At 40.3% G+C, this 14,001-nt stretch overlaps 1 long non-coding RNA gene across 1 annotated transcript; it reads left to right on the plus strand.

Annotated features, from left to right (window-relative positions):
* Positions 1-395: 395 nt before the first annotated feature.
* On the plus strand, positions 396-3,413 carry LOC147759081 (uncharacterized). The gene is made up of 2 exons (XR_015319030.1): positions 396-573; positions 1,120-3,413. It is a non-coding gene; the product is annotated as an uncharacterized LOC147759081 (long non-coding RNA).
* The last annotated feature ends 10,588 nt before the right edge of the window (positions 3,414-14,001 follow it).

Raw genomic sequence — 14,001 nt, forward strand, 5'->3', positions numbered from 1 at the left:
ATATGCGTAAAACTGTGATATGCAAGCAGCTGTCTAAACTCGCGTCATGGAAAGTGACTGCCTGAATAACGTCTTATATTTATGGCCCACTACAACGTAAAACGTGCTATGGATGGACGTAGGATTCGTAAAATATGCGTCCTTACTTAACGATGCCATTCGTATTCGTAGGTTTTTACCTGTTTCTTCTAATTAGATAGTGACCCAATTGTAGAGCATGCGAAAATCGCGGGCCATCCTATTTCGCACCGTCAGGTGGTGTAAAAACCGCTTGGATGGCGACGTGCTTCCCGTCGCCTAAATTCAAGCAAACAAGTCCAATTACATGCAGGACTTGTATACATAGACGTACAAGGACGTCGGACGGTAAGTGCCCCACTCATACGTACTGTGAAACGATATAAGCTCTAGCCTTCCGCGGACAATCGTGCACAGTGAAGACGACCACATGGAACGCCTAGCAGTGATTCAATGCCTTAAAATACTTACAGGATACGAACGCAGCATGAAGTATCACTCTCACCTAGGTCATCAGCTGCGTTTGGAGCGCCTACACGCCTGAGGAACTGAAAGGTAACCCTATTGTATTTCGTTCTGTACTAAGTATGAGAAGCATAGTATAAAGTACTATGCGTGACAAAAAGCAGAAAAGAACCGCACTAGCAAAATGGTTCGCACGGCTTTAACATATTTCACGCCTGAGGCATAGATAAATGCGCCTGTATAATGAGATCAAACTAGAAATTTACAAAACAATAGGTATTTTGTATTCACTGGTTACAAGGCGAAGGCACTGATAAATACAAAATAGTCACCACGTAATGATAAAAAGGCATGAGAAGAAATAGTTTGTCGTCTAGGTACCTTGTTCATAAAGGAAATTCGCAGATTCTATTATCAGCCAGGCCGTATTGTCGTACTTAACTAGTATACGAAATGTAACTACTTGTTGTAAACCCGAGAACGCTGAAAGTTAAGAAACGACTCTAATTGTGAGTAATGCCTTTATGACCCTTATCGAGGGACCAAGTACATCATCGTGTCATTTTAGCAATGCATCGTCACCAGGAAGTGCTGTCGTGGTTCACAATAACGACTCATGCCCTCGCTCGTTTCCAGTCTCGAGACAATGCGCCAATGGATCCCCGGTAGCAGGAACAAGAGGATGTCTTATGGAACGACGGGAGAAGGAAAATGTAAGAGAGATGTTGGGGACTTACTAAGGGCTCTCCAGACAGGGACGTCTTCGAGCGCGAGTTGACAGAGTTGGAGCAACGGAGCGTGCTCAAGTCTGAGTCAGACGGCGTCAGGCAGCGGATCCGAAATGACAAGCACAGAGCCTCTGGCTGCGTATCTGGAAGCGTAAGCTGAACGGAGCCGTCGTACAGAGTCAGGACAGAGACCGGCGAGGGGCTTCGAAAAATGAGAGAGATTAATTCCGACAGCTCAAACCAAGCGCAACGAAGCTACGCCGTCCGATTACCCACTACTACCTACCACTATGAGTACGCCCTGCTAGACGAAACTCTCGCATCAGCTCGAGCAGACTATTTTTCGGTGAGACTTCGTCGACTCTCAAACCGCGATTCTTTTCTCTTGCTCGTTACCGGTATGCCCTCAGAGAGAGAAGGAACCAACAAGGAACTTCGTATCTGCAGCTCACTTTGAAGCAGTCTTTCTAAGGAGAAGACATACACATAGATTCAACTCTAATAACATGCGATATATATATATACAGATAACTATGTGATGTGTACGTAAACCACTCATTTTGGCGCGTCAAAACAATATGACTTCTTCCGGCAAGGAAGTGGCTTGTTCGTCGGGTCAAGAGCAGGGATTGGCTACAGTAGAGGAGAACAAAAAGCCAACGATAACCAAATACAGGAATTCACCGGAACTCTGAATACTGTAAAAGATAAAGTAGTAATAGCAATAAATACTAAACAAGACGAAACGAAAGCAAGTGGCAACCTAAGTCTATTCAGGCTAAGGAAAGCTTAGATACGTATGATGATATCATGGTAATCACGATGGGCATACTCATGATATCCTTGAAAAATTCTTTACTACCGAGACCTGACTAATAAATTCATTAACAAAAGAAACCGGCAACCAACATCGACTCCGTAAAGTGAATAGGACTACGCAGATTTGTGTATTAGCTACATTCTACATCTGCTAAAATTTGTGAGACTCTCACACACTTCAACGATGAAAAAATTAAATATGGATTTTTGACCAGTTGCCCACTGCTTCATATGATAACAGTCAGGTTCAAGCTTCGCAGTTTTTATTACAAATATTTTGAATGATATGTTCGAACCTTCCTTCTTTTGGCGTCCCCAGGGACACAGATGGATGATCTGGGGGAAGGATAAGGTTGGGACTTAACACCTCACTAATTGTCGCCCTTAATCTTACAGAGCATCTACGAATCGATGCTATCTAGCATTGTTGTTGTTATTATTATTACGAAATAAATCGTCATCACTGTCCTTCAAACAAAAGCAAAAAAGCGGATTCGTGTGCGGCCCACAGGAGGGCCTGCACCACTCAAGTTCAACACCAATGTTTTGTTAATAAAAATCGATAGATTTATTGATATATTGGACACTTAGGTACAATAAATCGAGTAATATGGACAAAAAACACCAGGCAAGGAAGCAGCCGAGACTAGGAAGACTACTCGTCCACAAAAGCAATATGCGTATTTTGATTATATTATGCATGTCAAAATATTGGCAAAATCGATTCTTCTAGGCAATTCTCCATTTAAAAGAAATCCATGAATGATTGAAAACATGTTCATAAATAGGTATTTTCGATAAAGGTTTGGCATTGACGTATGCGGTAGAACATGTAGTCGGAGTCAGTACCTTCTTTTTCATAACAGCGAGCAAGCTATGGCCACTCGACCGCCGTTTGAAAATTGATAAATCACTGGCAAATAGTTAACGAAGTAGAAGGTACTCACTTCGGATGATCGACTACGATTTCGTCTATTTCGGAATAACGTGAAGTTACCCCCGGCTGGCTCTTCTGCATTCCACATAGGTTGCTTACCTGAACCCAATTCTAGGCTTTGTCTGAGCTAGTTGTAGATATCTGACATGCTAACTCAGTGGGCTTAGGAGGAAGTGTTCGAGAGAGTTTAATTGGAATATGGGCTTAACCCGATTAAGAAGGTAACACTCATAAGGGAGTGCCCAACGAAACCCGAATATTGAACGTCCGCAAAGGGCTTCGTTAAAATTCGCCAGTAAATCGTCTGTATGTACGTGCAATAAGTTAACTGCTGTACCAGGGCGTGTAGTCGAATATCTGTTGTACGATTGCATCATAAAGATACAGTTTGAAACTGTAAGAAAATGCACGTTTTGTTATATAAAGAAAAACTATTCCACCAAAAAGAGACTGTGCTCTATGTATATAATGAATGGCTAAAGATGTGTTCTTATTCAAGAAAATACTAACCGTACATTACTTGCCTCGTACAGGTTTGACTACAGACTAGTTCCGCATCGGGGCTTCGAGTAATGCCAATAGTGTTACGGTTTTTTAAACTTTTAGGCGGTAACCCCTGTATGTCAGCATCGTTGACCCTTACTGTAGATCCATAGTAGTAGCCTCCGACTGATCATTCTATCGTGAGCGCTTCATTTGCTACTCTGTGATTAGATCTTTCACTTCATCGCCGTATTTGTTGGCTGAAAATAGTTGGTATTGAATCATTTCATCCTAGCGTTGGCAATGGCACTGTTATAACAGACACACCCGCATTTATTACTACGTCGAAATGCAAATGGCGCATGATGCTATACATCTGAAATGTACATATATGTAAGTTCGAGCCTTGGTACCTTCTGCACTAGTCTGCAATTGATTATTTCAAACTTACACATTCTGGACAGGAAATCTGTAAGTAGAGTTTATGCAAGTTTTCCAGTTAAATGCATGTTGCCACTAGGTTACAGAACCAGGCGGTGTGCAATCAGCAGTACTAATCATATGACCATCGATGATGTGTACTAGGTAAATCCGTAACGAAAACGATGGCTATCATCTGTGAAGTACATTACGTTGCAAAAAAAGCCAAAGTCACTAGATAAATGTACGTAAAAACGATCGTAGAAGTAACGGCATTTATAGAATTTTGAAAATGTAATATGGCATTAAAACAACGATTTATACTGATGTTCAACAAAGACAAATATGGCGTTATAACTGCTATTATTAGGAAGTCCACCACTCCTGCTCGCGCGTTAAAGCATGAACAATAGAGCATGCTGGGATACTTATCTTGTATAATGAAGAATATGGCCTTCGACTCAAATTCAGGAGGTTAAGTTAATTTTGCAGTGAGTCGGGTTCCCATCTCATGTCTGTGGGAGCTTGACACTTATTAAGATAGCGCTTACCAATTTTGTTACGTTTATACGATGTTAGTGACAGATAGCACAATTTGCTAGTGGCATTTCTTTTAAGCATAAAAATGACTTATTCAAAAAAGGCAATATTTAATAAGAAACATATGTCCTGAATGAGCTGATATAATTGAAATCTTTATAAATCGTAATGCTGCTTAATTATATGCATCATAGATGTCGAGCCTTAATTATCTTAGGATGTCTACTATGCAAAACTTCATGTGCTTTAGACTTTCTTATGCTACTGATATAGCTAATGATGAGTTACGCAAGTAAGGGTGTCTTTGTTGCAGCTAAAAGGAAATTTGCTGAATATGTGAATGTGTCTATTACTCCTTTGCTGTTGTTGCGGCCATAGCGCAGTGTGACAAAGCGTTCAGCTAGCGCGAGGTCTGATGGTTCTTCGAGGCCGACTTCAATAAATCACCCACGTCCTCCCCACCTAGCAACGTTTCATGGGTATTCGCTGTACTGAACGTGACAGGTTGCTTTACTCAAGGGGTGCAGCAATGCAGGCTTCTTCTTGTCCCCCCTGTCAAGCCGCATTGCCAGATAACGTTAAAAGGAGTCTACCTCTACAAAAGCCGTGCTTGTAACCTCCTGAGGGAAAGGCTGATCTAGCTATCGCAGTCAACTTAGCTAGCCCATAGCGTTCTGTTCACATTTACGGATCACCTTTCGTTATTAAAGCTGTGTTGAAGTGAGTGTAAGTAATCTACGTCTCTTAAGTTAAACTTAATGGAACCGGTTTAGTGGGTACTTGTTGATGAGGTGCTACCCTTTATTATACCTGCTAAGATCTCGCTTTGGTAATCAAGAACGTAAACTGTTGTCATTTTGTTGTGTTGCTTACGCCACATATGGGTCATGAAATACATTTGCCATTCGCCGCTTTTTCCCTCCAAGTAACCCAGCTCCTAATACGCAGAAAATCATCATAATACGAAAATTGGGAAATGAGCGGGAAAACATGTACAAATGGGACTAAAGCGCACCACATCTTAACCACAATTTCTGGTCGAGAAGTGCTCCCAAGCGTTTGTACTCGGAACAAGTATAGTTTTTGTTCATGCAGTCTGTCAATTTTCAGGTTCGTAGTATATTCAAAAGGACTACTCATGATTTCAAACCCTCTAAACCTATCCAAAAGCTTTTGAAAACATGAATTCGACTTTGTCATTATTTTAAAGCTTAGAGAAATTTCACTGGGTTAGTAAGACCGTTGTCCGATATTCGTGACGGGCACATTTCCTCCTAAATGCAGAACGGGATCCTTACGCCCATTTACGACGGTACAATGTGAGACTTGCTAAAAAAATATATCTCAGTCTTAAAGAATTTCCTTGACAATATTCCTACTGTAAAGTATTTTACTGATAGTGATGATATGAAAAAATGTATTCCACCTTAGTATTTGTACAGTGACTGGTTAGACCCGCAGGACCCTTTTTTGTCAATGAAAATCACGAAGCACTTGATTGCAAACTGCCGGCGTAGGCAACAGATACAGTTGCGTGTTAGTGTTCCGTCCTTAGGTACTACGTAGACTATCTTCCGAACGTGCGCCTATCATATAGCGTTAATGTAATGAGCTAAACCTATCTACGCACGACAGCTTTATATCAGTGATTCGAATAAGTTTTACAATTAGTCATTTTCAATAGATTTCGATTGAAACAGTTTGTGTGATTTGAACTATCAGTCTGTCATTTTTAAACAACTGACAATATGTTACTTTCTCAATAATAATAATAACTGTGAGACAGTCGATTACTTATCTCCGGTCCCTTATCTGCTTCAGGAGACAATCTGTGTATACAGTTGAAATTTCATCATGTATAGTAAATTACGCTTCATATTGTGATTCTGAAAAGCTATCTGGATAAATTACGTTAATAAATAAAGTAAAATTAAAAAGTTACGTTAAATAACTTAGTATTCGATTTTTCCTACTAGTATTATCCTACGAATAGTTGGCCAGCATCCTTAACTGCTGTCAAGTAAACCATGAGACATTGTGACTATTCTTAGTACCTTGGATCACCTGCTGCTTGGGACTGGGCATCGAGAATAGTTTAGAAAGAGTTTAGTTTTAAGGATTACCTATTGACCCTTGCAACTTTAGTAAATAATAGCAGCATCCGCAAGATCATCGCGGCCAGGCCTCTGGTTCAAAGTCATCCAGAATTGCTGATTCAACTCCCGCAAAGAACACATATTACACAGCGTGAATAAAAAAAAAAGTTATTCTACTTTAATTGTGTGCTTAACATTGCTCAGTAGACTATTGCGCAAGTTCAGAGGCACTTCCTCTAAGCGATTGTCAATTCTACAGATCGAGACTCATGGTCGGACTACCTACGCTTGATTCTGTCACCTTTCTATAGAAAGTTCCCTGTTTCACAGTCCACCGAGAACGTTTCTGGATGAACGGGTATACTACATAATATAGTATCAGTTATAGCTACCTAATTTTGGGATCAGTTGGAGAGCAAATACTCTCAGCTCATCCATGTCCTTAGCTGACACCATTCCCGCATAACGAAGTTGAATCAAACTCAGTCGTAATGAAATATGGCCTCCAAGGGAATATAATTTATGGCCCTGTTAGGGGATTTTTCGGTTGCACGTCGCTAAACCTCGCTCGTTCCCGTAGCGTATAATACGTCCATTTTAGAATCGCCTAAAAGGATGCATGCATCCGCCAAAACCTTTGAAGTACAATTCTCAGCAGGCAAAATGGTATTAACGTTACATTAGCGATCAGAGATCAAAGATGTGGCCGGCCAGCCCAAAGGTTACACCTAAACACACAAAACCGGAAATGTCAACAGTGTAAGAAGAATTGGCTTTCGTGGCTCTCATGGACAAGAAAACAGTGGCAGATTAGATAGGTTCCTTCAAATACAACTGGAAATAAAGGGAATCAATAAGAGGCTTGAACGTCGACCTCACAAGCGGTAAGTTCCAATAGACATGATAAGGCGAAATGAAAGAGCCTGTAAAAACTCTAAACGAAGTCACTGAAAAAAGCAAGCCAAATAAACTGGCCCAATTATGATTTAGCATTGAAGATATTTAGTGTAAAAGTTTCCAAGGGCCAGCATGCTTTTTTAACTGGGTCTTTAGGCAGACAAGCTAGGGAAAACCGAATAGCAAACACCATTCTGCTGCTCGCAAACAAAAAAGTAAGTAAGCTGGATTTATAACGTATAATATAAATAAAACGCCGTACTATCACCTATCGGTCGATAAGCCTGTATAATAAAAGTATCGCCGGTAATGCTATAGGCTTTGTTACTTTTGATTATGGAACTTATGCGTTAAATAGGACTAGAATCGCCAAATGAGGGTTTTAAGCTCAAACCTCTTAAAGGTCCCATAAATCGTAAAACCAAGATAAGATACTCTTGCACTTATCGTAAAAAAGCAATAAAAACACGAACGAAGGTCTACTAATACCAGTAAAACACACACGTTAAAACTGAACTTAGCGTATGCTTCGTAGAAGGATTAGCTTTCGTTGGTGGGATGAGACCCGCATGTAAAACGGCTCCCAGATCGCCAACTGTCCATAAGCTCTCGGTTTGCCGCGAAGATCGCGGAGAATAAAGCATATCATGAGCATTATTTTCTTCAATCAACGTAGCTGGCACGATGTGTTTGTCCTTTTGTCAAAATTCCAAGAGAAAATGCACATTTGCACATCCGCACGCAATGGCAAGTTATAGGAGAAAGACGACCATATCCTGAGCGTTTCGTAGAGGGCAAAACACGTTAAAGTACTTACCACCACTTACCCTTCTACCAGTGGTGCTTAGTTGTCTACGTGGTGACGCAGAAGCAAACTGCTCGCTAGAGGTCCGTTCAACCGACTCCGCCGCGAATTCCGCGAACCTTCGGAGAAGAGGCGCCGGTTGAGGCACCGAGCAATTGTGCACGACAAGGCTGAACCTCGCCCTATACAAGTAATTCACAGTGCGTGCATGCACTGCACCCCGACGCTACGAGTACAATAGAGTGTAAGCACGTGTTAAACATTCACTTTGGGATCTGCCGTATCTGCCAGAAAGGGTTGAGCTGTTCCCCTAAAGGCAAGATACGCTTGAAAGCTATTCTCGCTATGATGGTACTGTTGACGGTTATTAAATTTGCATAATAATAATTTCAAGCTGAGTTTACACTGTGAGATCTAAAGCTGTGCCATTAAAATCGGACTGGTCGTACAGTTTTTAATCGCTGAGCCCACTCGGATCATGCGCTCGACGCTAACCGTTTCTTACTTATATCTTAATATATTATTTTTATTTATTTGATCAACGTGCCTAGTTTTATTATACTAAGGTGCCCCCCCCCCCCGTCCCAACTGTTGGACGTTCATAAAAGGGCACTCACGGAACAGGTGGCTAATATGCGAATAGTTGCATTAGATAATAATGCGGAAGCATGCATGTATGTGCATTTTCAGTTTTGACTGGTGTCATCGGATAAAGCCAGCTGCTTCCGGCTCACTATACGTTTGCCCCCCTCAAGCAACATACGAACGTTTGTCGGAAACGGAAACTGCTCGAAGAGGCAACGCAGGCAGCCGTTTTTTGCTTGCAAAGGATGTGGTGTGGCAAAAAACAGGTCAGCGATGGATGGGCGGAGAATTGTAAAATCGTTATATTGGCCGTTCTTTCAAGCGTTGCATCCACCACTCCCACTTCAACTTTTCCTGCGTTTTTTTCTAACGAAATAGCAGATTTTCATCAACGCGGGAATGAGCGAGCATCTTTTTTTGCAGCCTCGACGATTCCCAGAGGCGTACGCTTTAGAGCGACCCAGGTCATCATCGAAGACAGATAGGACCAAAAGGGCAAAATGGGAATGAAGTGTCGACACAGGAAGTTCAGTAGGACGGGAGTGTGCTGGGAAGGAGCCCATGAGCATTATTACAGCTATCTGCGACAGAGATGGCACTCAACTGATGAAAATTTGGTGGCCTAAAGTTTGAAAATATCGTACTTTTGTGGTGCATAAGTCGACGGAAGTAAAAAAAAAAAATACTGAGTCTGGTGACTATACTTTGTGTTGCATTTACTGGACTAGGAAAGCTGTTTTCAATGGGCGCGAATTGACTCTAACGGTCGTTTTTTTTTTGTACCTTTATCACCGTCGCCTTTCAGATTCGCCCCATTGCTATTGTTGTAAATTGCTAATAATATAGAGAAAAGGATCAAAAGTTAATTTAATTGTATTACTTAAAATGTAGAAGCTGGTTTAATTTATGCATTTATAGAGAATAAAAAGTACTGAAATGTTTCTAAAAGTTATGTTTCCATATATGGAAGATCTAAAATTCAGGTGACGCGATGCACTAAACTTTCAAGTCTCCTGGTGATAAGGCCAAGATTCACACGGCCGAACCCCGCCGTGTGTCATTTAAAGATTATACAGTTTTGCAACAGTCGCATGAATGTTAATGGAAGACAAATTAAAGCTTCAAAACTTTCGCCCATCTTGATTTTAATGAAAAGACTTCAAAGAGAAATATTTGTATGAAACTGATGGATGAAACGGACTTGATGTGCGAGAAGATCTGCGACTCTTCGAGAAACAGTTAATGATTATGATCGCTGTTATTATACGAGTGATATATTTACGTCAATGAAGGATTACAGATGTAGCTTTTTTTTTTTTTTTTTATTAGAACTGCAAATGCAATTACATACTTGATAATATCTTACATAATGTCTTTAACATTACGACTAAGTCTTTGAAATTGCTTAGCTATTTTTCTTTAATTGATGCCAACATTATCTAGCTTAGTCATTCTATTTAAAATAGCGATATAATCTAATTCTTGCTTATTTGCCACTACTAACTTCACTAGCGAGCAGATTTCGTATCTTGAATTGGATAAGCCACCTGGTAGGGGCGCGTTGTTGACGTGGCGGTACTTGTCGGTACGGAAGCCACGCTCAAGTATCAAAAGCACTTAAAAGCACCGCAAAACAACTAACAGAACCTCGGGTGCTAAATATTGATTGGCGTTAGAAAGCTGTTAAAATTGTTTTCCAAGACTCAGACTCATAATCGTACAACACATTTCTCACATCGAGGCTACTTAGTTGCATAGCCACAAATTGAAACCCACATATTACGCCATGATGGAATGCGAGATGCCCAACTATAAAGCATATATCATTTCATGCTAAAATAAGCTTCAGTTTAGTTTTAGGTGATTGGTTTGCAGAGTCAAATTATTCTACGTGTAACGGCAAAGTTCTCTCTTGGGAGACGCTCGGCGACCCTGTTATGTGCGGCTCCGATACACTAGATTAGCCAGAGCAGACTGTTCGGCCTCCCCAGCGGCCCCAATAACCAACCTCTGAGACACTTTGATTTGACCCTGGTCGAACTGCCATATTAATACCCGTTTTGATCTTCATAGGGCGTCATATGGGTAACGGTACTTAAACAAAACTTGGTGGTGTTCGAAGTGGTAGTCAATGTCCTCAAGCTTTTTAATCACCTAACGGACCCGATTATTCAATGGATACATAAAGGCGGCGATTGCTCTGCGACCACCTTATCTAAAGTAAACATGACTCAGTCAATGATTCTAGCAGTAGAGAGAGATTTTACCATGGGAGCTATATTTAATAGGAAGGGGACCCTACGGACCTAAGGTCTTGAAGAGGGGTTGCGAAGAAAGGTTGTGTCGAGGAACTTTTGTAAAGCATCCTCTTTGACTTCCGCTCTAAAGTACCATGAAAGGCTGCCAGCTTACAGCATGAGTCTTTTGCTGGTAAATAAGTACTGATCGCACGTAAGATTTTCGCACACAAGATAAAAGCAAAATTGAACCTTCTTAATCAACCTCTCTACCCAATTCTTATACACTCCGAATCATCTTCCGACTCTGGCTTGAAATCCACAATGTTGACAAATCTGGCACAACTACCGGTGGACCCTTCTCAGAGTAACTTCATTACTTTTGATAATGATATCGCAAAGAGGAACGGAGCCCAACAAACAACGGGTTATGCACAAACCGATAATCTTTACTCTTCGTGCTTCTAAACAACGACTTCTCTTCATGCATCGGGTAACAGTGCGTTCTCGTGAGGATAATCTTATACACGCAGGACTCTGTCATACTAAGCACAAACAGATTCTACAAACGCTAACAATGTTGGATAATCACATTAAAAAGCTTAGCCTCTAAACTGGATCCAAGATAAGTGTTATGAAATTCAAAGAAGGCAAAACATTTTAGTAGGAATTCGTTCTTTCCTAACGGAATAATCCCGAAAATTGTCAAATCGTTTACATGCCGCAGCCTAACGCTAACGATAACAGAGAGATCTTTCGCAAATATATAGAGGAAGGGGAAAAGCAATGGTTGTGCTTATCACGATTGAAGATTAGATTCAAAGATGTACCAGCATAGACAATTTCGATTTTCTGTAGAAAAGAGCCGTCTATCGAGTTTGGACGAAATAAAGCTGGCGTTTATCAGACTGGTGCTAGTTTTATACAAAACAATTTTCCCTAATTCATTTAACGACCGACACTCCAACGTTTATCGAAGATATACAAAAAAGGATTAGCCTTCCGGAATTCGAAGCATATAGGACATTTTCTTAGGCGCAAAGATCAAAATTTGCTATTAGATTTTTCATCTATTTCAACACAGGTCAAGACTTCGCAGAACCAAGTAAACATAAATAACTACCGTATCATCAAGCGGTTCACAGTGCACGGGTTCGATCACCCCATTTTCGAAATGCAAAGCCATTTCAAACTAATTTATATTGCAAATTTTATATAACTATCTCTTCCAGATACCTATTTAGCCTAACTATTAGGGTGGAAAGAAGTTCACGCAGTTTTTACTAAATAGAAAACGGTACAAAAATAAAAATGAAACTGTCATAAAACTAAACAAAAATATTCCTGTGACATTTATTAGGTTTTATATGCCCCTTTATTGTTTAGGACGTTCTTTCATGTTTACATTAAATGATATATGCCCCCCCTCCCTAAAATAGCGGGTTTTGTCTCGAAGAAATTTTCCAATTACATTTTCAGTTTTTGATCTGTGCTAAGGGTAAAGCCGCAAAGGTTGCCCATTACACAGAAGAGGAAAAAATCTGTCGAGGCATGATCCGGAGAATATGAACGGGTGTAACAAAATTTCTAATTCCAAGTTAAGTAGGGCATCTTTGACCACGTTTACCGTGCGTGGTTTTACGTCGTCATGCAGCAGAATGACAACCCCATCTTTTGGGTTTTTTCTCTTTTTGAGTATCCTGGCTGACTAGATGCAACTGGCCCAAATAAACATGTTGATCACCTGTCTAGTTAAAAAAACAGTTCCCAGTTAATCAGTCCTTCGCAGCCCTACCGAATACAAAGCATAACCTTGTTAGACTAAGGACTTTGACCCTTCTGCTGCAGCTATCCATTCTGAAATCTGGTTTATACTGACGTACAAATACTATTTTTATGCAAAATTGGGTCATTTTCACCGCGTGACACTCGAGATGGCGCGTTAAGTACTGTTACCTTATTCGACTTAGAGAGTTCAACTTTTAATTTTCTGTGTAGGCTCAAAAGACTTCAAATGATAAACAGCAATTATGTGGATTGTGAGTGATTTGTCGACGGTCGTCTTTCAAGAGTATTTTCGCGATCAAACTTGGTCGGCCACAGTGACGACGCATTATCCAAGTTCCAGCGCTTTGGCTTTGGTAAATGTATAGTGTAGAAAGTATTAAAAATACCCATTTTTCCTCTTGAAACATCTATATTTGAAGGGTTCACAAAACAATACTATTACGGCACGCTGACAGATAGAAAAGTGCTTCCGAACGATATATCGGAAATAGAGAACAAACAAAGGAAAAAATTGGTTTCAAAAAGCTCCAATTTAATATTTCAATTAAACAGCTTGCAAATTAGCCAGTTAAACGTCTTCGTAGGGGTACACAATCATATATTATGACAAATGTTATAAATTGTTAATTTATGGTAGATACTGTGTAATTACACGACAAACAAACTAATATTTCTATTCCTGGGCATCAGTATGTTTGTATGTGTTGTCTTGTATGTAAGCTGAAAACATTACGAAACGTTAACAGTAATACTGACCCGAAGAGTATATGCTTAAAGTTGAGACTCTATTTATGAATTTATCTCATCCAAATGTCTATTAGACTAAATATACAGACTCAACGTTTGTAACATGCCACGTTATCTCAATGGAGTTCGCGCGCTACCAAATGAAAAAGCTCAGTTTCGAAGTTTGTGGATAGGACAGAATTTCTTTTTTGAGCTATCCTACCGAATAAGGTATCTCTGATGGGATTTAAAATATCCTGTTTAATGCTATAGCGAACTAGATTTTACTCCACTAAATCTTTCCAATTATTTTGCTTTAATACATCTGTCTGACTATTTAATTAGTTACGAACAAGTCAATTATGTCCTTGCTATTGGTCACCTTTTGCTCCGAGTGGTCAGGATCTGTGTACCCCTTGCGGGTAAACACAGCCTCCAACAATCTCGCCTAGTATAT

This window comes from Varroa destructor, unplaced genomic scaffold (assembly GCF_002443255.2).
Source record: "Varroa destructor unplaced genomic scaffold, Vdes_3.0 BEIS01000001.1, whole genome shotgun sequence".
Taxonomy (NCBI): Eukaryota; Metazoa; Arthropoda; class Arachnida; order Mesostigmata; family Varroidae; genus Varroa; species Varroa destructor.